Raw genomic sequence first — 25,950 nt, forward strand, 5'->3', positions numbered from 1 at the left:
ATGGTTTTTTTGGATTGGAATTAAGTATGGTAACTTTTAAAGAAATTGTAAGAAATTGTAGATTTGTGTGGATTAAATATTTTTATTTTTTTAATGTATAAATTAATTAAGTATATTTAAAAATCTCTCCAATTTTAAATAATTAAAATTTGATAAATATAATTCTTTAAAAAAGTTTAGTGTTTTTAATGATGTTTTAGTTAAAAATATACTTGAAATATATTAAGTGAATTTAGTGAATTGCTTTCTATAATATTTTAATATTTTTTGTTTCTTTTTCTCTTTTTTTTTCAAATATTGGGAAAAATGATTATAATTCAGTGGTGAAATGTATATTGGGGACAATCATCACTGGGAGCTATCCATAATGCACGTTGAATCATCATGGTTTCACTGGCAGCTATCCATAATGCAGGTTGACTCGTCATGGTTATTATAGAAAAACCACTCCCTGGAATTACCCCACTCCCTGGAATTACCCTACTGCGAGTCTGAGTTTGACTTTCACTCTTACCAAATATCTCTTAGTCTTGGCCTATTAACCTATTTCCTTACATTCCATGAAATCAAACTCTTAGCCAAACAAAAGCAATTTTAAGGCATACCATAGAACTAAAAAAAAAATGTCAACAATTCCAATTTATAAACACAATTCTTTTAAAAATTTGTAAGAAATGTGTGTATATTTAATGGTTTATGTTTTACAAAATCCATCACCAACAAGGTGTGTTATTGAAACACATACTTGTAATACGTTAAGTGGGTTCAAGTAAAACAAAACCTAGTTTATTAATTGTACAATACCATCAGAATGAAACGGGTCTAAAACATCACTGGAAACTATTTTTTAATTTATTAGAATTAATAAATGTAGAAATGGTGTTGAAGAACTCAATTGTAAACATGATAATGTAGATATCTTACCTTGGAAACCTTTTTTTAACAAAACCTTCTAGAAATGACCTTTGTTTGGCTCTTTTATACTTTAGGAATGATTATAAATAGAAATTATAAACTTATAGATAACAATGTTGCATATTTTTATTCCTAGGCTTCACATTCTCGGTCTTTCTCTATTTTCTTTTGGGCCATTAATTTTGCAAGATTTCAATTTTCCATGGGTAAATCCATTTAGGCCCCTTTTCACCTTCATTGATTTGCTTTCTTGTTGATGAGCTTGAGGTGCATGTGAGTGGACCATGCCAATTGAAGAGAGCTCTCAAGTGAATTCGAATATGCACACACATAGAAAGTGAAACATATTTTTATTAAAGTAGGAATTACGATACTTACAACTAGCACAAAAGCACCTAAAGCCTAAGGACACACAACTAGGAAAATGGATTTGAGACCATTCAACAAAGGTTATTACCTAGTCTCTTTAAATATATGTCTACAAAACTAAGTGATCAATAAGCATCTAGTCTAATAGAGACTTTATATATATATATATATATATATATATATATATATATATATATATATGCCCACAACACAACAAATTTGGCTTGGTTTGAAATGTTTTGTTCATGATGAGATCTCTTCAGATGCTCAATCTTAATATGATTGAATTCCCATAAGTGTCACCTAGAAGGTACAAGGGGAAGAAAACATATATATTTCGTACTCCTTAGAAGGAATGTCGTTCAATAACTCACAATTCGTTCATTTGATTAGGGTAAGTTGGATTAGAATCTAAGTCCAAATAGTTTCCTTGAAATCCAATGAATATGTATCTACCTCTTATGCAAACATCATTAAAATTCTCACTTGAATGAATCAAACAATCAATCCATGAGTGTGTTAGTGCATCATCGAACCTACATAGCTAAAAGAACAAAACCTCTTCCTTGTCACAATAATTTTGGACCACAATCTTGTTTGTTCCCACTTACTCTCCCCGAGTGTATTTGCCACCCACCTTTATTGAATTGTTTGGGCCAGAGGTCTGTCATAGTGTCACTGACTCACCACTCACTAATGAAAGTTATCCTATGTCATAATATCACCTATGGAACAGTGGAAGTGTCACTTTGACTACAATCTACACCAGATATCAAGTGTCTCAACATATCACTTAAAAGATTTGAAAGATAGGGCTCATGAAGCTTATGAAATACTAGAACACTTTTTATACATTGTACTTACTTGACTACAAAATCTCCACGGTGGACCCTCACGTTGATTCCATGTTATTATGATCATGGAGAGGATGCAGAGGATAGTCCATCTCATAGTTTTACTTTGTTGGTCATCATATACGTCCCATAAGAACTCCTTAGTAATATCATGTTATGGAATGTCTGAGTCAAGGACATTTGATTTCAGAGTTATGGAGATTTTATTGTAAACCAAATTTCAAAATTCAATAAGTCATTTATGTGTTATGGTCATTTTTTTTTCTTTTCTTATGATAGATATGTGCTTTTAATGAAACCTTTATTAGTGAAGGGTTAATTTATTATCAAAACATCACTTTTGGAAGGGCAAAATTTTAAACATAACGTTTCTTGAAGGGCAGCATAAAGACCTAAAATGTCAAAAAAAAATTGTACGATGGGTAAAGAGGAATCCAAATTCCAACCCTGCTTAGAAAGGTCTTTTAATATGTGAATTTCAACCATCGTTAAACATTTGGCTTGTTTTCCCTTCCGAAATAAAGCATAGTTTACTTGGCATTTTTCATAGATAGTTTAAGTTTGCCCTATTAAAAGCTATGCTAAATATTATGGTTCATAAGATTTCAAGTGGCATTTCTTTGGAAAATTAATGAACTACTCAAAGCGAACCTTATCGGTGCTATAAACTTCGACTTCAACTTTTTTATTAATAAATTATTTTTCAACGTGCATGAAAAGAATACTAATCTAATTTTATTTAGAACTATGACACATACATGTGCATTTTGTAAATTTGTAGTAAAATGCGAGCATGTCGCTTAACCACGCTTGGGCAATGTGAACATAGTTGCTAACATTATAAAAAATCCGCGATCAGGGCAGCGATAAGAACGACAGCGTGGAATTTGTTTGTGAAAGTAGTCTGGTCGGAGAAGACTCCTAATGCGAGAAGTCTGCAGACCAAAACCACATTGAATCTACTTACTTCCACGCCAATGTGAACGCTACACAGCACGGAGGGGTTATCGCTGATGAGAATCCCACTATAAACGCACCGCCTTACACAAATCGAACAGCATTGTATCTCTGCTGGAGAGTATTAGAGTTCATAACATTACAGTGCTTTGATTTATTTTTTTCAGAGCCATGGAGTTTTTACTAAGCGGCGAAGTATATTCCATCCCTGATGCCATCCTGGTGAACAGCAGCCCACCTCCATATACGTCTGCCTCGCCTTTTGGATTTGACTGCGCGGGGAATTCTCAGCTGCAGCACCAGAAGCCAAAGAATCCGGCAGACAATGAAAGTATAAGCCCTGAGGAGACACAAGGCTTCAAGATATCGAGCAACGTGTCCCAGGCAGTTCAACGTCCACCTGTTCCCGTATCGATGCCGGCCGACTTCACCTGCGCAGAAGCAACGTCGGTGACGGCAACGGAGCTACGGCGTCCCTCGGTGAGCCTATCTGTGAATGGGGCTGGAATGGCCAAGGTGTGCAAGAAACGATCCAGAACCTCCAGGAAAGCGCCGACAACGCTGTTGAACACTGACACTACGAATTTCAGAGCCATGGTGCAGCGCTTCACGGGTTTTGCGGCAACCCCCTTTGGGATTTCGTCCATGAACCCTACTTTCTCTGCAAATGTAGGCCAGCAGGAGTTGCAACTGATTGGCAATCCCTTGTTTTATAAGGCGGTACTTGACCCTAATGTCAACTGTGTTTCCCACCTTAGTTCTGTCCCCAGCAGTTATGGTTCTCAACAATATAACAGTACTGCGTTTCTTCCGTTCCAGTTTCTCCATGATAATATAAACATCTGCGGCCCCTTAGGTTTGTTTCCCAGGAGGCCTTGAGGGAAATCCTCAAAGACAACTCCGCTAGGCGACATGTGACTCATCAATTCGGCATCCGTTTTTCCCACTCCGACCATAACGTTGCCATCGGACAGAAACTCTGCCTCCCTCATTTAAACTCTGCCACCATGATCCATTTCTGTGTTTTCAGCCTTTCTTCTAACGGCTTTCAAGTGATTCTGCTAGTTGCTTTTCAATGGATGTACATGAATATGAAAATATGAGTAGATTGTCATGTGTTGCTTAGTTCTGCAGATGCGCTTGATGAAAGAGAACCCAATTCCATTCTCCATTAACGAGGATTTGGTTTCTGTCTAATGTAATCTAGTCTGGAATCCTTTGGTTTCTGTCTAATGTAATCAGTTTGGAATCCTTTATTGCTGCATCTTCTAGGAAGTCAATACAATTCTGAATTGTTCTTCGTTTTCCCAAACAATGTTCTGGTTTCTTGTTCAACCAGCGATTATTCACGCAAAGCAGGTGATAATAATTTGTATAATTTTTTTCAGAGCTTACTTAAGTGAGTCAAAATATCATCTCAGATATTGCAATTCATCTGTCTCAGTTTCACCTCTTACAGGGGTTTAGCAGATATGGTATGATTGACTGTGCATGTGATACTAAAAAGAGCTCATAACAATGTCTAGAACGTCAAAACCAGCAATATTGAGTATTTGAGAGAGCTGTTTTCTTTGATAATTACAGTGGACAAATCGGAAGGAAACCTTAATTTTGCGGAGTTACATTTATTAATCTTTGAATTACTATATTAATGGTCGCGGAGTAGTCTTATCTCGGCATTGAGATTCATATATGTAGGAGAAAGTTTGCATATGTATCAATGGCATCCAACCACATGGAAGCCATGGGAGGGTTATGCTAGTAGATTTTTAAGTGTATTTAATTGTTCAGGAAACAGGGAGAGGGATGTGCATCATCTATTTCATTTTTTGTCATTTGGATGTTGAAATAAGATCTGTATTATTATGTAACCTTAACCATGCATTATAATTATTCTTACAATTGTGCTATAAGAGGCATACCCCCTCTCTATGATGTATCCTATGTTTCATTATTTTATGAATGTAACTATTTTATTTATCAATTGTGGGTTTCATTCATTCATTGTTACTTGAATTTTCATTACAATTATGTTCCTTTACTTTCTTGCATTCCTTTTCATTACTGAACAAAATGATAATGAAATTCCAATAGCATGTTTATTTACACCCAGGGGTTTGAATGTTGTTAACCCAAGAAATCTTGAAGAGGATGTAAAAATCCCTAGGACCTGAAACTATGATTAAAAAATCCTTCACGCAAGGTTTTGTGGTTTGATATTTTTCTTTTAATCATATTTTAAAAGTTCTCACGAGGATATAAAACTTAGCATTGCAAAGGAAAAAGTAAATGTCAAAGTGTCAATGCTATATTTGTTAATTGAGCTAAAACATATTGATATTGATCCTTAAAGGAAAGAGCACATTTCCCTCTCAAATTTGGTTTCTTGGAGTGACCTATCATATAAGTTAATGTATTGGATTAAGTTCATACCTGGTGCCATTCCCTCTCAAATTCGATTTCTTGGAGTGACTTATCATATAAGTTAATGTATTGGATTAAGTTCATACCTGGTGCCATATATATTTTCCCAACACCTCATAATATTATGAGCATCTCGATTGATAATTAATGGTTAGTAATTTAACTAATTAGGTTGCTAACATTTTTTCCCTCGTTGTCAAGGAGGCGTTAGATGACTAGTGGGTTTATTGGATTTCTCCACTATTTTGATTCTTTATTGATTTTCTAAGGCTTTTTTGGTGCCAAAATTGTAGAAGTTGTGGGTTGACCGCAAGCTCTGAACCTTGCTAGTACTATATGCATAAAGAAAGTGATGATAAAGGGAGGTTTCTTTGAAAATGAACAAGCAAAGGAGGAGTTCTTATCATGCTAAGAAAATCCCTTTTGTATACTATTCGACTAATAGGTAAATTGTAGGAGGACGTGTAGATGGAACTCTAGGAATTAGATCACATATAAAGCCTGTAAAAAGTATTTCAAAGAAGAAAAAATCTATAGAGTGGATTAAAGCTAAGGTCCTCTCCACTTTATCCGAGTATGACTATAGCAAAGGAAAGCAAGTTAAACAAGGAACCTAAAACAATGACATGATCATACTCTTTGCATAAAAAATCTAAATCCAATTGGTCTGAAGGTAGAAAGATGGTAGAGGGACAAGGTGAGATAAGTTTTGCCAACGAAGGAGAAGTAAATTTCAACAATGAAGGAAGAATACACATAAAGGAGGGAGAAGAAGTGACTTTTAGCTTCTTGATTATGGATCCTATTTCTCTTACTTATATGAATATTATACCTCCGTTAGCCTTGTCCCATTTCCATGGTAAATTATTAGAAGATACTGATGCATTTGTTTTCAAAATTTACATATTGTATCATACTAGTTAAGATTATTCTGGAAATGCACAAAACATTAAATTATTTACTGCTACTCTAAAGGACTCGACCATGTGTTGGATCATGGGATTAGGAGGAATATAATCCAAACTTGGGAAGAGATGCAAAATATTTTTCCTAAAAGGTATCAAGAACATTGCAAAGCCTGAAATATGAGAGAAGAAACTTAAAAAAAGAAAAGGGAGGATGAAATCCTTGAGGACTATATTGAATAGTTTTTGTATAGCATTCAACATCCAAAGCACAACAAAATGGATCCATACACCATTAGAACTATTTTTTTGAAAGGAATAATAGACAAATCTATAGATATATTAAATTTAATAGGTGTCGGGGATGTTTCTCAACTATCTTTTGCTCACATTAGTGAACTTTGTAGGAGATATTTTCAAAGTCAAGATAGAACTAATAGGGACCTAAAGACATTGTTTCTAAATTTACTAAAGTTGTGATAGATGGAGATAAGTATGTCTAAACTAGGGTGTTTGTTGGAAATTTTTATGATTCATACCCTTAGTACTCTGAGTTTGTAGCTAGATACTTTACAATATAAAAAAGAAATAGGAAGAGGGAAACACATCTCTTGTTATTTTTTTTGTTCTAGGTATAAAAAGAAGCATCATTCTAAAGTTTTTCCTTTGAATAATATAAATATTTATTCTATACTTGCAGTAGATAATGCGAGAAATAATTTCCCCTCATTTCCTAGACTCAAGGATGTGCACCAAGAAGAAAATGGAGAAAGAAACATATTTGTGTGATTATTAAAAAAGGGTCTTGGAAGCTACTAGGTATGCCTAAAGAACCCACTTCTCAATTTGCTCCATACTATTCTAATAACAAATATTCTCAACTTTGGGGATATAATATGCCTTGGAAAGCATGGCCACAACAATAGGTTAAAAACCATTCTTAGTAACAAGGATGGTGAGGACATGGTCATGGGAACATGCCTCCCTATTGTTATCATATGAAATCAAAATAGTTTCAACAACCATATTCCACATCCTATCAATATACACATTACCCATCAAATTCTCAACCTTACCCTATCAAAGTCATCGCCTTATAAATTATAACTTCCACCAAGTCAACCTCCAACGACCACTGAAATACCTATTCAACCCATCCCTAACTCAAATAATAAAGGAGCATAATATACTTTTGGTGTTCATTTGCAAACTTTTCCTACCTACCAAATTACATTGATAAGATTACAATACATTCACTTCCAATGAAGAAACATGGTTTAAAAACAACCCCACATGATCTTTGAAGAAGAATCAAAGAAGGAAACTCCCAATATAAAAACAAATGTTGATGTCCCTCTTAGAATAAAGAAAGAAACTACTCATTCATAAAATCTCCATTCATCCAAATAACCTCCCTATCCAAAGAGGTTCAATTCGAATAAATATCCCACTCTTTATATGATCTTATCAACAAATTAAGAAACATTTGCATGAAATCTCATTTACTACAAGCCCTTAAAGACATACATATTTAAGAAAAAAAGTTAAGAATATATTTCTAATGAAGCTATGAAGAAAGAAGAGTGAACCACCTACCATACAATTCATTAGAAAATATGTATATTTGATATTTGTACAAACTCTTGTAGATAAATATGTCGACCCCGGCAACCATATCATCTGTATACATATTAATGAGATTTATCTTCGTAATACTCTAATTTGTTGGGTTGTGTTATATTCTTTCCACGACTATTTTTGGACCCTATATTAGGTTGGGTGAACCTACCTATGGTTTTCGGTCCATGGTTTTGGAAGCAATGGTTTTCGGTCCATGGTATTGGATGCTTCGGCATGTATAAATATGTATTGTAACATTGAAAAGAATATAATGAAAAATCAAGTTGGTAGTCCCGGTTTTGGGATCCAGGGGAAAATCTCTCTGTATATGTGTTTTATGTGTTATGCTCTCACATTGTTTATTTTTCTGTGATTTAGAATTCGTATGCTGGTAATTTCTGTACGGGGTTAAAACCTACATTTGGTATCAGAGGTGTTTTGGCTTCAAGGGGACGCCTTTGTTGCTGAGGGGTTTCGCTCGGGCCTGTGGTAGACCCTATTCAGTGGGAGATCTATGAGATCGATTCTGGTGGTGAAAGAAGATGGCGAGCAGCGGAAAGATAGAGATCGAGAAGTTCAATGGTCAGAGTTTTGAGTTGTGGAAACTCAAGATGGAGGATCTGTTGGTGGATAAAGATCAGTGGATCGCAATAGATCCAAGTACTAAACCAACGGGAGTGACTGATGAAGAATGGAAGAAGTTGGATCGGAAGGCAAAGAGCACAATATGATTTTGTGTCTCAGATTCAGTATTGCTGAATGTATTAGGGGAAACTACGGCGAAGGCTTTGTGGGACAAGTTAGGGACTTTGTACCAATCTAAGTCTCTGGTGAATAAACTGTTCCTGAGGAAAATGTTGTATAACCTGAGGATGAAAGATGGAGACTCGGTGACAGAGCATCTGAACGCATTTAATACTATGTTAAGTCAGTTAGTGTCTATTGATATTAACATTTCAGATGAAGATAAGTGCATCATTTTGTTGTGTTCTCTACCAGATTCGTGGGATAGTCTGGTTATTGTAATAGGTAGCAATGCAACTACTTTGCAGTTTGATGAAATAGTCTCAGCCTTGCTGAGGGAGGAGATGAGACAGAAAAATATGGAGAGCCAGAATGGTGATGCATTGTCTGTACGAGGATGGTCCCAGAATAGAAACAAAAATAAGTCATCGAGTGGGAGATCTAAATCTAGAGGGAGATATAAATCTCCAGGAAAACCTGTAAAGGTGGTGTGTTGGAAATGTGGAAAGGAAGGGCACTTCAAAAGGGACTGTAAATCTCAAGCTCCTGATAAAGGAAAGGGATCTGATTATGCTCCTTCTACAGAGGCGAAAACCACCTCAGATGAAGGTGGGGATGTGTACTTGGCTTCTTCAAGTACACATGTAGATCATGAGGCATGGTTGATTGACTCAGGTGCATCGTTTCACTTCACTCCCCATAGAAAGTGGTTCTGCGAGTATGAGAAATACGATGGTGGTGATGTCTTCTTAGGAGATGATAGAAAGGCTAGGATCATTGGTCGTGGAAAAGTAAAGTTGAAGTTGCAAGGTGGAACGGTTAGAACACTTCTGGGTGTTCTGCATATTCCTGCATTGGCCAGAAATCTGATTTCTATAAGCAAGTTAGATGATGCAGGTGTAAAAATAGTGTTCAAGAAGGATACCTGCAAGATGGTTCGGGGAGCACTAGGTATTGATGCGGGGAGTTCGGACTGGAACTCTGTACAAGCTGCAAGGTAGCACTGTTGTTGATGGGTGCAACAGTTCTGTGGTTCCTGAAAGTGGAGCTGAAAATCTAGTGGTCTCTGGAGAGAAGACCATGCTGTGGCATCAAAGGCTTGGACATATTGGAGAGAAGGGCCTTCGAATACTTCATGGTAAAGGTATGGTAGAAGGTATGAGTAATATCTCTCTAGATTTTGATTTATGTGAAAATTGTGTATATGGGAAGCATAATTGGGTGAGTTTCCCCTCTGGTGCTAAGAGGGCGAAACAGATATTAGAGCTTGTGCACAGTGATGTGTTTGGACTTGTGAAAGTTCCATCACTGGGTAAGTATGTGTACTATGTATCATTTATAGATGACTTCTCAAGGAATACATGGATATATTTCCTTAAGAAGAAATCTAAAGTCTTTGAAAGGTTTAAAGAATTTAAGGCTCTGGTGGAAAATCAGACAGAGAAGAAGATAAAGGTGCTGAGGACAGATAATGGTGGAGAGTTTTGCAACAAGTAATTTGAAGAATTCTATAAGAAGTGTGGTATAGCACGACAGAAGACTACTCCATATACACCTCAGCAAAATGGAGTCACAGAAAGAATGAACAAGACGTTAATGGAAAGGGTAAGAAGCATGCTCAGTGGTGCCGGGTTAGGACAGGAATTCTGGGCAGAGGCGGTGGATACTGCATGTTACTTGGTCAATAGGTCACCTTCATCAGCGTTGGAGGATAAGACACCACAAGAAGTATGGACTGGTAAGAAACCCTCTCTTTCACATCTGAGGGTATTTGGATGTGATGCATATGTACATGTTCCAAAGGAGAAACGAACTAAGTTGGATAGTAAATTTGAAAAGTGCATTTTTATTGGGTATAAGGATGGTTTAAAGGGTTATAAGCTTTGGAACCCAATAACAAGGAAGGTTGTGTACAGTCGAGATGTGGTGTTCATAGAGGTGAAAGATGTTATTAAACATGAAGTCCAACCAAAGGAACTTGAGAAGATAGAGTTTGAGCTAAAGGAGGAAGAATCAGACTCTGCAACAGAGGAGGAATCAGAAGATGAAGAGCCACAAACTCCGGCTGTGAGAAGATCAGTTCGAGAAAGAAGGCAGCCAGAAAGGTATAGTCCTTTTGCTTTTTGTTCAAATTTTGCCTTGTCTATTACTGATGATGATCCCAAAACTGTGAAGGAAGCAGTAGATTCAGAGGATGGAAAACTCTGGAAAGAGGCCATGGTTGATGAAATGGCATCTTTGCACAAAAATGAGGCTTGGGATCTGGTGGAGTTTCCGACTGGAAGGAAACCCATTGGCAGCAAATGGGTGTTCAAAAAGAAGACAAATGCAGAAGGGAAGGTGGAGAAATACAAAGCTCGGTTGGTAGCAAAAGGATATTCCCAAGTGCCGGGAATTGATTTTGGTGATATTTTTTCTCCTGTTGCCAAGGTAACTTCTATTAGATTACTTTTATCTGTTGCTGCTGCTTTTGATTTTGAGGTAGAACAGATGGATGTGAAGACAACATTTCTTCACAGGGATTTAGAAGAGGAAATCTACATGAAGCAACCTGAAAGCTTTGCGGTGAAGGGTAAGAAAGAACTGGTATGCAAGTTAAAGAAGTCTCTGTATGGGTTAAAACAGTCACCAAGGATGTGGTATCAGAAATTTGATACATTTATACGGGGACTTGGCTTCACCAGAAGCAAAGTAGATCACTGTGTGTATTTTAAATTGATTGGTGACCGTGTTATTTATCTAGTCTTGTATGTGGATGATATGTTTCTGGTTGGAAATGACAAAGAAATTATCCAGGATTTGAAGACCCAATTGTCCTCCAAATTCGACATGAAAGATCTTGGTGCTGCAAACTATATTTTGGGCATGGAAATTAAAAGAGATTGGGCAAAGAGGAAGCTCTGGTTAAACCAGAGGAGGTATGTTGAGACAATACTGGAGAGGTTTAATATGCAGGATAGTAAATCAATGAAGGTTCCTATTCCTGTAGGTGTGAGGTTATCTGCTGAACAGTGTCCCAAGGCACAAGAAGTGGAAGAGGACATGTCCCGTGTTCCATATGCGAGTGCAGTCAATAGCCTGATGTATGCAATGGTCTGTACTAGACCAGAAATTGCACATGCAGTGGGAGTATTGAGCAGGTTTATGTCAAAACCAGGGAAGGAGCACTGGACAACAGTGAAGCGGGTTTTCAGGTATTTGCGTGGCACTAGTAATTATGGTTTGTGCTACCAAGGAAGACCAAGATTGGACAGAGTGTTGGATATTCGTGACTTTGTTGATGCAGACTGGGCTGGAGATCTGGATCAGAGAAGATCTACAAGTGGGTATGTGTTTAACCTATTTGGAGGTGCAATCAGTTGGATGAGTAAGAAACAATCTGTAGTGGCACTATCAACTATAGAGGCAGAATACATGGCAGCCACTCATGTAAGCAAGGAAGCAGTTTGGTTGCAGAGATTGTGTTCAAGTATGGGGTTAGTACAGGGAGCTATAAGAACAGACTGTGATAGCCAAAGTGCAATTTTCTTGGCAAAGAACCCTGCTTATCATTCAAAGACAAAGCACATTGATGTTCAGTATCACTTTGTGAGGGATATGATAGAAGAAAAAAAGGTGTTCCTAGTAAAGGTGGACACTTTGAAGAATACTGCAGATGCATTGACAAAATCTGTGAGCTCTGAGAAGTTCTCTTGGTGTAGAGAAACAATGGGCATTTTCAGGGCTGGAAAAATTACTAAGCTCTCCTGTGGCCCCGTGTGAAAGAAAACAACAAGTGGGAGATTGTTGGGTTGTGTTATATTCTTTCCACGACTAACCTACGTAGTGAACCGGGGGTTAGAGGGGGGTGGGTAGCCCCCCTCTACGAGGTTCAGGGCAGCGCGCCGGGAATTTTTTTTTTGGACCCTATGTTAGGTTGGGCGAACCTACCTATGGTTTTCGGTCCATGGTTTTGGACGCAATGGTTTTTGGTCCATGGTATCAGATGCTTCGGCATGTATAAATATGTATTGTAAAATTGAAAATAATATAATGAAAAATCAAGCTGGTAGTCTCGGTTTTGGGATCCAGGGAAAATCTCTGTGTATATGTGGTTTATTTGTTATGCTCTCGCATTGTTTATTTTTCTGTGATTTAGAATTCGTATGTAGGTAATTTCTGTACGAGGTTAAAACCTACATAATTGACCTTGGAGCAACTACTAATATTATGACCATGCATGACATGAAATAATTGAATTTGTGCAACTTTTGTCCAACTCATATTGTTCTTGAACTAGCCAAAAGATCTAAGATAAATCTGGACGAGACACTGGATGATGTTATTGTTTCATTGAACTCTTGGAATTATCTTGTGGACTTAATGGTTGTATAGCCCATGGTTTCTTTTAGAGGACAACCTATTATCCTTTAGAGTCTGTGTCTTTCCATCGTATATGCCTTTATATGTTTTAGATCTAGAGATATGTTCATTACACATGGACATTCAATGAAACAAGTAATTTTATACTCGTAAACTCTCTTGTTAAATTGGAAAACATGTTATGGAATGATGACACAAACAATGATAAGGAATTTGTGCCACTAGTTGCAACAACTTATTAGGTAATGAATTTCAAGGAAAATAGTAAAGAAAGTAAAATTAATAATTTTACTTTTAATTTTCATTTTGTAAAAAATTGATTTATTTTCCCTACCATTAGAACAAGTTTTAGGGACTTATGTGCAAGAAACTAGTGATTTAGGAGCCATGTTTTCACTTTTTAATGCCACAATAGATCTTACAAAACAAAATGCTACAATAAACTTATTGAAATTAGCCAAGATAAAAGATATTATATATGTTCTTAGCTTATTTAATTTTAGTAGGAAATTTCGATCCAAGTTTTGTAAAAACATGTAGGTGCTTTTGCATTGGATTACCATGATATGAAATGCATTCATCCTAGTAATTATTCTCATCATATGCATATTTAGTGTAATTCCCTTCCTATAAGGAAGCCTTAAAGGCATATGAACAGAATCCTTAAGAAAGAGGTTAAAGAGGAATTATAAAAACTTCTTGATGCTAAATTTATCTATGCATTATTTGACAATAAATAAGTCTCACCTATTTTATTTTTCCCGAAAAAGAATGGTAAGTAGTAGATATAAGTAGATTACTCATAATTAAATAAAGCTACTATGAAGGATTATTTTCCTTTTGAATAAGGTTTTAGAGAACCTAGGAGAAAAAATCTACTTTTAATTTTTGGATGGTTTTAATGGTAATAATTAGATTCAAGTTGCACTTGAAGACCAATATAGAACACAATTTACATGTCCGTGGGGGGAATTCACTTACTAAGTGTTGTTGTTTGGATTATGTAATGCTATGGCCACTTTTTTTAGAGTAGTTCTAGGAATTTTGTCAGATTTAATTCATGATTGTGTTGACTAATATATGGATGACTTTAGCATTTATGGTGATTCATTTGAAGAGGCATTAGAGAATATTGAAAATGTTTTGATTCAATATCGATAAAATTACCTTTGTTTATGTCATGAAGAAAGTAAGATGTTGTTAACTAAAGGTGATCTTCCTAGACATACTATTTGTATTGTAGAAATTGAGGTACGTCCAAAAAAATTAGAATCACTTTTAAAGATTATAGCTCCCATGAATCAAAAGGAGGAAATAATTTTTCTCTATCCTTTCAGTTGTTACAAAAGATATGTAAAAAGAAAAAATGCTCCACCTTTTTCTTAAGTCACACTGTAAAGATGACATTTGTTCTTGGGATAACCATTGTCAATATGGATTTATGGCCTTAAAAGAAAAGCTTTATACTACACTCGTTTTGTGGACTAAATTGGTCTACTACCCTATCACATCTCCATGGGAATTTATGGTATTGTACTTGGAGTTGTTTCAAAGAAGAATGAAAAACCAGTCTTATTATGCAAATTTCTGTGTTAGTAAAAAGTTGTTAGGTCCCTATAATACTAATGTATTCCCCTTATTGTTATTGTTAGTGTAGCCCCATATTTTTATTGTTGTGCCCATATCCACCATGTCATTATGGCTCTGCCCCATAGAAGCTCACTACTGTTATTATTGTTCCCTTACATTATTATTTTTATGTAGGCTCTGATTATATTGTTACCCCTTATATTCCTATATATACCAAGGAGGTCTTATCATTTGAATAATCCAATAATTGTTCATTTACATAATGTAAAAGAGGTTTCCCTCGCAAAGAGGTTAATTTTGAAGTCATTGATCCATATTTTCTTCTATTTTGTGAGTTGGTTGCATAAAATTTGGTATCAGAGATTTGGATTATGTTGTCGCTGTGACAAACACCCTCCAAAAATTCTGCGCAAACTCAAATTTTGGATCCTACTATAGATCTTGTGATAGGTCATTCCATAGTCACTTCTTGGTTGGTTGATGCTATTGTGCTCCCTAGTTGAATTAGGAGTGTCGAATTCACTTGCCCACACATGTTCAATCCTCAACAAGTTTATGAGTGCATCCTTTTACATAATCTTGGACAAGCATAGCATGTCCAATCAACACTGTACCTGTGTAATGCCCAATCCATGCCAACAATTAGTGCACACTAACAATGACAATTTCTCACATTCTAGTTGCATTCGTACTTCCATTTTGGTGAGTTTTGCAAACTTTCACTTTCACACACCTTTGTTTTCACAAGTGTCATTTTCATGTTTTCGGCTGTCGTTTTTCCTTGCCTTCACTCTAACTAGTGTCTTTTTAATTTTATATTTTCTCTGACATGTGTTACTTTCATTATTGTCCACGTATCACAAGAATCATTCACACTTCAAAAATTGGCATATTTTTTCATGTTGGCTGTCACACAATGTATGTATGCTTGTTTTGGTGGTTTCAATGGGTTATATTTTTGTGAATGAGTTTTTATAACCATGTGAACATTAGTCACACTCATTCCCAAAGTTTCTGGCACTATCCTCATGGTCGTCACAAAGTGTACCTTCAGTGTCGCACTTGTCATAAAGTGGTCGCAAGGTTGACATATTGAGGGAAATATGTCAATTAACATGTTCCTGATGATATATGTTGTTGTTTGATTAAAATTTTTCAAGTATGTGATCATCGTCAAGTCATATCAATGTTCACATCAGTCTCTTCAATCCCACACTTAGTCAATTTTCATAAATTCTCCAGTAACCTAGACTCATCTGGCTTTCCTCAAATGTGCACTAAGCATTTATAACCCTCAAGATGCATCCATGTCCCTTAACACTGTGCAATGCGTAGTTGCTGCTTCCGATGAACATTGCACTACACAGTTCTAGTGCTCAAGCCTAATCTTGCCTCTTGGAAGTATGCAATCCACCCTCCCATCTTGGCCTTAACTACACATTGTGTAGTGTATAGCCTCAAGCTCATCCTTGAGCTCTTGAAGTGTGCAACTGCATAATTTCCCAACCTCCTCTACCTCCCAGAAATACGCATTTTTCTTAAGAAGTGGAAAACCCCACAACTAAGCTCACTGAGTAAAGAAACTGTGTAGTTTGTCTCCCTAGTCCTGCCTGAATTATGCATTACATAGTCTCAATGCTTAGGCCTAAACACGAGGTCTCGAACTACAAAATTGCACAATCACTTGGGCTCCTCTCTCCTCTTGAATTTCACAATAAGCTGATCTAATGTGCATTCCTTCACCCTATCACCATGAGCTCACATACTATGTAGTTTTCTTCCTCAACCTAGGATGAGCTATGCACTGTGTAGTATCAAGGATCAAGCTCACCCATGAATGGAAGAGTTGCATAATTTCACAACTATTAAGCCTCTTCCCTATCCTATCATCCAATTCTGGCTCAGTCAGTGGATCAATATGCACCATCTAAGATTAGGTGTTTATCAGACTGATATCATCTTGACATTAGTGGATTGTAGATACAAGTACTCTATCATGCTATGGAAAGATGATGAATAAGGAGATGGATAAGGAGGATATGCTATAAGACACATATGGAGTTAAAGAAATAAGATGATGGCTAGGCAAGAAGATGAAGTAACACAGAACTCTAATAGGATATGAAGATCAATATCACATGGAAGATTCCTTCTCTTCAAGTCATGAGGAGGAGGTGTAGGAATTTACAGGGTAAGTTCCTCAGAAAGAACACTAAAAGGACACCGCTCACAACCAGATCACAGATCAATACACCAGTATTTTTGACGTGGTTAAAACCCTCAAAGAGGGAAACAGTCCACGGCCTGAGCCAACGCGGCCACTTCAGGCAATTTATTAATCAAAGAATGAAAATTTACATAAGCTTCTCTCATGCACGGATTACCCTACAAATGACCCTCCATGCGCTTTAAATAGAATTCATGGACCAATCATGTGTCAAGCCACGGATCAAGTGTCGGTAATACCGAGGAGAGAATGAACCGTTGGATCACTACATATCGTGACCATCGGATTGTAAGTTACAAAATGTACAACGGTAAAGAAACACACTTTACCTAACTCTATACCTAACTATACACTAGACCAAGTTGTACTTAACTATTTCCTATGTGTCGGAATATCCTAACATCCCCCCTTAAGAACAACTTGGGATAGGATTGAAGGATTTACAAATATGACACAATAGGAGAAGGAAGGAGGCACTAGAGCCTATCCCCCCTTAGTGACAACTTCCTGAACTCCAACCATGAATCGAATTTTAGTGAACTTCGCCTTTGTGAGAGCCTTTGTGAAGATGTCTGCAACTTGATCATCTGTTGAACAATATTGCACTTCAAGAACATGGTCGTGAATGAGCTTTCTGATGAAGTGCATGTGCAGTTCAATGTGTTTGCTGCACTGATGTTGAACTGGATCTTTGCATAGCTGAATGGCACTTTGATTATCACACCAAAGTGTAGTCGGATGCTCCTGCTGAAAGCCAAATTCTGACAGGATCTGATGAAGCCACAAGGCTTCCTTACTAGCTTCTACGACACCACGATACTCTGCTTCTGCTGATGAAAGAGAAATGGCACCCTGTTTCTTGCAAGCCCATGTAATAGGTCCTGAACCAAGAGTGAATACATAACCGACAGTAGACTTCCGATCATCAGGGTCACCATCCCAATCAGAATCAGTGAAACCAACCAATAGAGGAGCTGCTTCGGCACTGTAATGAATCCCAAACTGAACTGTACCTCAAACATAACGAAGTATTCTTTTAGCTGCTTTCGAATGACTTTCACGTGGGTTTTGCATAAACCGAGCAACAAGGCCAACAACAAAGGAAAGGTCAGGACGAGTATGGGTTAAATACAAGAGTTTTCCTACAAGTTGACGGTATAAGGTAGCATCAACTTAAGGAGAAGTGCAAGTGACTGAAAGTTTGACTCCAGACTAAAAGGGAGAAGGGGCTGGCTTACAGTCTTCCATGTGAAAATGACGAAGAATATCACAAGCATACTTGGACTGGGAAAGGGAATTACCCTCCTTGGATTGCAAGACTTGAAGACCGAGAAAATAGTGTAAGTGTCCTAAGTCTGTCATTTCAAATTTCTTTTTAAGGCTGGACTTCACATCGTTTATAAGGTTCGGATCACTACCAGTGAGCATAAGATCATCAACATAAAGAACAAGGATGATAAGAGACTTGCCCACTCTCTTGGTGTAGACAGTATTGTCAGAATGACACCTAGAAAAGCCAGATTCTAAAAGAAAGCTATCCATTTTGGCATACCAAGCCTGAGGAGCTTGCTTGAGACCATAAAGGGATTTCTTAAGTCGACAAACAAGGCTGGAGTCTGTTTGTATGAAGCCAATGGGTTGTTCCATATAGATTTCTTCATGCAAGTCCCCATGCAAGAAGGCAGATTTAACATCCATCTGATGGACTTCCCATTTGAAAGAGGCAGCAAGGGAAAGAACAAGGTGGATAGAGTTCATTTTGGAAACAGGGGAGAAGGTTTTAGTGTAGTCAATGCCTTCAACCTGTGAAAAGCCCTTAGCAACAAGACGAGCTTTATGTTTATCAACTTTCCCATCTGGTCCATACTTGGTTCTGTAAACCCATTTGCATCTAACAAGTTTTCGTCCCTTTGGTAAAGGAACAAGATCCCATGTATCATTTGCCAATAATGAATGATATTCTTCATTCATAGCTGCTTCCCAATCTGGATGGCCTGAAGTTTCTGCAAAGGTGTTAGGATCATAATTTACTGGAGCTTGAGCCAGTAAAGAAGAGGCTCTATCGAACTGAGAACGTGTGCGTCATTGATCTGTAGGATCACCGACAAGATCACTTGCTGCATCTCGAGTAGCACGAACCCATTTTGGAAGCTCAGGAGCTGAAGGAGGATCCTGAGATGGTGGGGGAGGATTTCCATCCTCACTTTCATCATCTGAAGAAGAAATGTTTTCAAAGGTAGAAGAGATAGGGAGAGGTGGCACATCCGCCGGACTAGGCTCGCAGGCCGATATATTTTCATCAAATTTTACATCTCTTCTAATGATAACATTTTTGGACTTGAATGGAATAAGTCTATAGCCTTTCACATCTTCAGAATATCCAACAAAAGTACATTTTTCACTCTTAGGTTCTAAAGCTTTATGCTTTTCATCTAGAATATGGGCCCATGCTTCACTTCCAAAAACACGAAAGTGACTTACATCTGGTTTGATTGAACTCCATGCTTCTTCTGGAGTGATATTCTTTAGAACCTTAGTAGGAGTGCGATTTATTATATAATTTGCACAGTTAATTGCTTCTGCCCAAAAACTAAGACCAAGTCCTTTAAATTGCAGCATACAATTAGCCATTTCCTTTAAGGTGCGATTCTTCCTTTCAGCTACACCATTTTGTTGTGGAGTATATGGAACAATATGTTGCATTTGAATTCCATTCTCAGTGCAATAGTTGATGAATGTTTTTTTAACATATTCTTCGCCATTATCAGATCTTAACTTAAGAATTTGATGTCCAGATTGTTTTTCAACAAAGGCCTTGAAGGCCAAAAAGGTGTTAAATACTTCACTCTTGAGTTTTAAGAACTATACCCAAGTGCGTCTGGAGAAATCATCAATGAAAGTTAAGAAATACTTGCAACCAGAGAATGACACAACTGGAAGTGGACCACATAAATCACTATGCACAAGCTGTAAAGGGGCTGAGGCATGCCAAGAGGCACGTTTTTCAAAACTATCCCGATGATGTTTTCCGAGTACACATCCGGAACAAACACCATCTCTGCAAGATACCATAGGAAGACCTGTCACCATATTTTCTTTACATAGATTCTGAAGGGAGTGATAGTTTAAGTGACCAAATCGCTCATGCCAAAGTTTGCTCACTTCATCGTTATGAGCAACACATACTGAGGGAAGATTTGATGACCCAAAGTTGTGAAACTTGTACAACCTTGTAGAATCATCAGCAATGCCAGTAGCCAAAATATGTTTAGGATCTTTTAAGTCCTTGATTACAACATCATGAGGTGAAAATTCAACGATTTTACCTTCACCTGAATGAGTTATCTGAAATACAGATAGAAGGTTGCAGGATAAGGTTGTAACACATAATACATCATTAAACTGACCATTGTCTAGATGAACAGTTCCAGTCCCTACAACATTAAGAGATCTATCATCACCAACATATATATTTTTGGTGTTACAATCATTTAAAGAAGAGAACATGGCTTTGTTTTTGGCCATGTGATAAGAAGCTCCAGAATCAATGAGCCACTCATGAGAATGAGAAGAAGAAGATACATTTAATGCATAGCCAGACCGAGATGCTTGATAACCACATGGAGAAAGTGCCATTCCTGAAGATGAAGTTGAAGTTGAAGATTGCCCCAAATGGATGTTATGCTTCTTCATTGCTGCTTCCAAGGCTTCCATCTTTTTAAAGCATTTTGATTCTAAGTGGCCATCTCGATTACAAAAGTTGCAATGTCTGTCAGTCTTCTTCCATTTGTTTTTATTGGTCTTATCATTTTGCTGAAATGATATTTCATTTTGAGGCTGAGTTTGCTTAGGACCCTTGTTTGGTTTAGGACCATTCTTTTTAGGATATGACTTCTTAGGATTCTTTGAATTTGGTTGCTGCTGGGCGGCTAATGCTTTCTTGGAAGAGTTTCCAAGATTAAGAAGACGAAGGTGTAAGAGTTTTTCTTGTTCTCTTATTAAAGAATCACAAAAAGAGTCAAAGGAAGGAGGCTTATAGTCTTTTCCTTGAGAAATGAAGGCTTCCCTTGTAGAATGGAAGGTGGAAACAAGTACAGAGTAGGTTGGTCCCAACTTAGTAAGGATGGAATAAATAAGATTACTATCTTCTTTCTTAACCTTAACAATTTCCAAGAGATATCTAAGGGTCTTGAACTTGGACAAGAAATCTTCAATGCAAGAAAAATTATTAGGGTCCAATGTGAGCAACTCATTTTCAAGCTAATGGGCTCTAATTTCATTTTTAATCCCAAAAACTTTAGTGATTTGTTCCAATGCTTCATTAGGAGTATCAAGTTCTGCAATATGGAATCTAAGATCAGGAGAAATAGACATCCCTATCAAACCACGTTCTTGATCTTGTCTATTTTTCCATTTTGCAACCTTATCTTCATCCTTTGGTTTCTTCTCTTGGCCTGTGGCTATTCTGTAGAGACCTTTACTTCTAAGTAAATCCTCAATGTAGGACAACCATTGGAAGTAGTTGGTGCTGTCAAGGGTAACTTGGTATTGACTTTCCATTTCAACAGAAACTGAAGCTGAAGATGCTAAAAGTAAGTGTTCCAATGGATAGATCTCGAAAAATTAGGCTGGTTTAAAAAAAACGGCTCTGAAAAAGGCTTCCGGATGAAGAAGTTATGGCTTTTGAAAAAAAGTTGTTGAAGTTGCTGACAAAGTGCGGGAATGTGCGGAAATGAAAAAGTCCGCCCCCAAAAAATGGAGACTTGAACCCAAGACCTCTACTCTCTTAAAATAGCTTTGAACCATTTGATCTATACAAAAAATGTGTGTGTGTGAGAGAGAGAGAGAGAGAGAGAGAGAGAGAGAGAGAAGAACATGTACCATCTTTTCAAGAAGACACAAAGAAAGAAGCAACAAGAAGGACAACTTGGCATTGTCACATCATCATGAAGTTCATGTCATCAATGTCATGTCATGTCTTGTCACAAGTCATCATACGGCACATCACTATTATTGATTATGTAATTACCTATTCAAAATGTATTGTAAAGTGGAAGTCGAAAGGACACATTCATAATATGAAGTCATGTAAGGTCGAAAAGTCATAGGAAGTCAAACAGTAATGAGGGAAGTCAAAGAATCATAAGGAAGGTGAAGCATCAACTCTTGGTTATATATACAACCTCATTATATGAGAGAATGACTTTTCACTTTGGCTCGTCCTGCAAGGCATTAGAGAGACATATATGTTCTTTTGAGGAGCAAGGAGTGGCTGCAATGCTCCACTATTGGGGTTAGTATAGTTCATTATATACATGTGTCTTGGAGCTTTTACTTAATATAATAAGCCTTATGGGCCAATGCGTTCTTCATGCATGGATTATGGATATTTGTAAGAATATTTTTTGAATGTTTGTAACTCACTTATTCTCTCATCAGAGCCAAAGTAGGTGAACTTTTTTGATTATTTTGGTACTTATCATATTCAATATGTTCTATAATTACTATTACTATTGTCGCATCCTTGTGGACTATTTCTCTTGATGTTGTATGAATCCTTCTTGTTTATGTGTGTCTCTAATAGGGTGGTACTACTACCTCTCTCTTAGATGCTCACTTTTCCTCCCCTCCAAAATGAAATAAATTTGACACACATACGATTGAACACTCATCAGGAACACTTTCAAATGAACATTTTCATTCCTCTTGCTAACAACCAGAGCGAAGGCATATCTTTAAGAATAAATAGAAACCTGGACGATATTTCAGATGGGGCTCCTACTCCAAATGGTGTGCATTATAATTGGCTATTCACATCGGGGATACCCCTTAGTTGATGGATTTCTAGTATGGTCATGAATTGGCACTAAAAGGAGGGCTAGATGAAAATTTGAGCCCATTGAATATGTTTTGAACCTTTTATCTAAAATGGCTCATCCTTAAATATTACTCCTGGGGTGTTTCTCTAATTTATCCATTTATTATTTTTCAATCCTCGGCTAGCCACTCTATCATTTGTCTCGGTTAAATTTTGATGGTGAGGATGGAACATCCATAACCACACACATTTCTGATTTTCTTAAAATTTCTCAATCTTACGAAATCAATGATGAAGAGTTTGCTTGTGTGGTTTTCTTCCTTACCCTTGAAGTTTGTGTTAATAAATGGTGCCATACATTAGCACCCACCACCATCCATTCTTTCCATCATTTCCTCAAGGAGATTTATCAAGCCTTTGATAGTTATAATTACTGAGATGTTTGTAAAATAACCAATCACTTAAGAAAGAAGCCTAATGAATCAGTTGAGGATTTTGCTAATCAATTCCTCCAACTTTGTTATGAATTTCATGAAGAAGATATGGGTTGGGATTTCTTAAAACAAGTGTTTTAGCTCTTGGTTCTTATATATTTATCTGGTGAACTTGAACCCCCTTATTTTCCTACTTCCCCAACTCTTGTGAATCATGAGACACCTCTAATTTCAGAGGAGGAATTTACTGTTGTTTTTGTTCTTTTTCCTCCTCATTTTCCAGTTCTAATGAGGGTGCCTTTGTGTGATGGTAATAATGTTGGAAAATATGCAAATCAAGTTCCTAATCCATATTCTCACTCTACATGTATTTCTCATAACCCATATTCAATGGAGGAAATCCCTGAATGGCTCATGAAGCCCATGGCGAATATAAACTTCCCCATTCTGCAACATGATATCAATATTCATGACTCCAGCCTCCAAGCTAATTTAGATTTCTATTACCCTCTATCATTTGCACGCCATGAATCTTTGTACTATGATGTGCCTGATCAATATTCTCCACCAGCTAGTTTTTCACACTCTCTCGATTTTCGAGTTGCTAGTTCAAATTGTGATTAGTTACAAGGAAGTCACATTATACAAGTAGAGGAGCAAGAAGGTCACGATTCTTTCAATATTTATTATATTTTTCAAAATCCTCCATGTGAAGATGATGCAATTTCATTATTGGATGATTTTCAATCTTTTAATATCAACATTGAATCAAATGTAATCAATTCTTTCAATCAATCCATAACATTGGGAAACAATTATTCTGATTACGATGATCATGTTGTTGTATGTGATGATGAATGCCCAAGTGCCTCAAATGATCTTTCATTTTATCAAAAATATTTTAATTTAGATCTAGAATCTGATTCAGTCAAGGAATAATTTCTTATCGAAACTTCCTCTTCATCTCACTATCCCTTGTGCTCTACTATTTGTGATGCATCTACATGCGACAAAGGTACTCCATGCACTTCAAGTTCTTCATTTGATGAGTTAAATTTTGAATTGACACAAGGTGATGATATTATCCGTGACAAAAATAAATACAATCGAATAATTGAGTACTTTTTCTGTTCCTCATGATCTCTTCTCTTGCATGAAGACAACTCTCCAAACCAACTTGCTCAGGAAATTTTTTCGATTCATGTATCTTCAGATTTGTGATCAGATGAATCTTTTAACTTGATTAATCTCATTGTTGGAGTTGTAAAATCTAATCAACTCAATGAAAAATATGGCTTCCGTCCAGTTAAAAGTGACCTCATCGAAATCAGTGAAAGCAACCATCCTCACACCATGTGTGATTTAATTCAATCTACGGAAACCGATTTTACAATCCTTGAAAGTTTTGGACTTTCCCAAGAGTCAAGGGACCTCAAATTTCATTGATGTTTATGTAAGGATATCATAACTCTTTCAAGACCCTCGAATTGAGTCAGGTCTAGCTTTTTGCACAAAACTTTTCTTCTGCACGGTTTCGCTCGATGTAAATTCTTTATTGAAATATATTTGGGATTGTGGATATGATCTCTCGAACTTTAAAGATTCAATTTCTGGTTGAATTCAAGTTTCTATTTCAAATTATTTACCTGCATGCAATTCTCCTATATCAAACTTAGGTTTGGAATGTGTATATCTCATAGAATCATGGAATTGCTACGTTAATTATTCTAAAGATTAACTTTGGCCAAAGGAGTCATTTTACCAATTTTGTAGGCCTGATTTCCAAATCATACTCTAGGAGAGTAGGAATCCATTTACTCCTTTTACCATTTGGATCAACTTGATTTAATATTTCCTTTACTACAACATTATGTACTTAAGCAATAATGTGTGAATGAATAACATACTCTCTGAAATATTTAAGAGCCTTCACCAAAGCGTAAGCTTGCTTCTCCATGATGTTATATTTCAATTCAAAGTTTCCAGGTGTTCTACTGAAAAATGAAATAGGTTGTTCATTACCTTGCTATACTTTTTACAACAATACTCCAACAATTGTGTGTTCTGAAGCAAAAGTAAAAACAGGAAATTGCTTTGAAAAATCAGGATTTATGAGGACTGGATCCTGAGTAAGAGCCTTTTTTATTTGTTCAAATGAATATTTATCCTCTATTATCCATTTAATATCACAATCTTTCCTAAGAATCTTTTTTCTATGTTTCACAATTTCTGCAAAGTTAGGAACAAATCTTTTCACAAAATTCACTTTGTCTAAAAAAGATTGGATTTCTTTTCTATTTCCAGGCAGAGAAATTTTTTGGATAGAAGAAGCCCTACTTAGACCAATATTAATTCCCACCTTTGATATAATATGACCCAACAACTTTTCCTTTGTCAATGAAAAAATACTCTTAGTAGGCTTTAAAGAAATATCAAATTTTCTACATTTTTGAAAGACTTTCTCCAAGTGCTTCAGATGTTCTTCTTCCTTATTAGAAAACACAATAATATCATCCAAATATACCACTACAAACTTGTTTATTTCATCTGCAAATGTAATTTCCATACATCTCTGAAAAGTTTCCCCTACATTTATAAGTCTAAAGGGCATCTTTGCAAACATAAAGATTCTCGAGGGTGTGGTAAAATATGTCTTTTCTTGATCATCGTGATGTACCAATATCTGATTATAGGCTAAGAAACCATCTAGCATGGAAACAATTTGCAATCT

This window comes from Pinus tabuliformis, chromosome 8 (genome assembly GCF_031772625.1).
Source record: "Pinus tabuliformis cultivar Carrire ecotype Pingquan chromosome 8, CPIR1, whole genome shotgun sequence".
Taxonomy (NCBI): domain Eukaryota; kingdom Viridiplantae; phylum Streptophyta; class Pinopsida; order Pinales; family Pinaceae; genus Pinus; species Pinus tabuliformis.